The following is a 1,621-nucleotide window of genomic DNA, read 5'->3' on the forward strand; positions in this document are numbered from 1 at the left end:
GACCCCTGTGTAGAAATGGCGGCCAGGCTCTGTGTTTTAAATTTGAGCCCAGCAAATTTAGCAACCAGGAGCCATTCTTACTAAATGTCATCTCTCCACAAGCCCCGAGTTCACAAGCTTTAGATTCCAAAAAGGCTTAGTTTAAATGTGGGACTGCTGATTGTATTTTTAAAAGTTAACCGTAGGTCAGATGGGATCTAGACTTATCAAGGTGATCACTTTGTAAATTATGTAAACACCTAACTACTATGTTATATACCTGAAACTGATACAATATTGTTTGTTAACTATAATTTAAAAATAAAATTTTATGGCTGATGTAATGTGTGCATAGTTTTCATCTGTGTCTGAGAGCAATGTCTGTCTGTGTTTTGCATTCAGATTTTGCTTTCCACACTAACATCATGCAGCCAAAGAGTAAGTTGGGATCATAGCATTGGTCCAGTGTTTTCTCACTAGACATAATTTTACACTGGTCAGCCTCCAAATTCCCACACAGAGAGAGAAATAAAAATTTGGGGAGACAATATAGTGGAGGAGTGAGTGGAGGTAACACTGACCTCCTTCCAGGACCAATGTGGAATTACGACTAAACTGTGGAGAAATCATCTGGAACAAACAACTGAACAATAGCGAAAGAGGAGCCTTATAACCTCGGACACACAGAAGAATCAGCATTAGCACAATCTAACTGGTAATGAGTGCAGAGGAGACTTTAGAAGGCCAGCAGGGCGCACATGGGTGGCAACACTAGAAGGATATTGAAACAGCCAGTTGAATCCCCCTGAGATGAGCGGGGTCTAAACCATAAGTGGGGATCTCCAGCCTACAGCACCAGAGCCCAAAAAGTACACAGATAACAGCCAGCTGCGAAAAGCAGCAGGGTTTCTTTCTGCCAAAGACAGACAGCTGGAGACACAAAGAGCCTTATAAAGGGCCATTGCATAAATTTTTATTTGCAGCCATTTATGTTGGGCTCTGGAAAAAGCGGTGGCAGAGTAGACTAGAGATGCCTGAGGAGAGACTGGGGAAGGAGGCTTTGGAGAGAGAACTGAGAGAATAGTCAGCAGGATCCCAGTACTGACTTCTCCCTTATATGGCAGCAGCCATCTGGCTCAGGCAGGCCACTCCCCTGAGAGGCAGCAGTGTGAGAGGACCCAATATCCCTGCCCCCAGGAGGGACTCTGCCCACCCCATGGTGTCTAGCCTGACCGCTGAGTGCAGAGTGACTAGATTAACAGATGAAGGAGACAGCCACAGACAGTAGATTCCAGAAAGTCTCTAACAGACTGCCTAAGGTCAGACAACGTCAACATCTGACATCATCAGAGGCAAATCCAGAAAGAAAAAACAGCGATCTCCTACCATAAAAGTTCACACAACAAAGTCAGGAAATCAAGACAGATCACTTTAAGAAGCAGAAGCAAAAAAAAAAAAAGCAGAGCCTCACAAATAGTGGGAAGACAAAGAAACACCCCTCAGTCGAAGGGAAAGGAGGAATCCCCACAAAGAAAACTAAATGAAATAGAGGCAAGGAAACTATCAGATATTGAGTTCAAAACAATGGTTTGAAGTAAGCTCAATGAACTCAGTGAGCTCAGAGAGAAGTACCAAAAACTGC

At 43.7% G+C, this 1,621-nt stretch overlaps 1 non-coding gene across 1 annotated transcript; it reads left to right on the plus strand.

Moving 5' to 3' along the window:
• The first annotated feature begins 316 nt into the window (after positions 1-316).
• LOC129086186 (small nucleolar RNA SNORA23) lies at positions 317-501 on the plus strand. Its single transcript, XR_008530789.1, has one exon. It is a non-coding gene; the product is annotated as a small nucleolar RNA SNORA23 (small nucleolar RNA).
• The last annotated feature ends 1,120 nt before the right edge of the window (positions 502-1,621 follow it).

This window comes from Pteronotus mesoamericanus, unplaced genomic scaffold (genome assembly GCF_021234165.1).
Source record: "Pteronotus mesoamericanus isolate MK-2021 breed Mesoamerican mustached bat unplaced genomic scaffold, CSHL_Meso_final scaffold_36, whole genome shotgun sequence".
In the NCBI taxonomy this organism is placed as follows: Eukaryota; Metazoa; Chordata; class Mammalia; order Chiroptera; family Mormoopidae; genus Pteronotus; species Pteronotus mesoamericanus.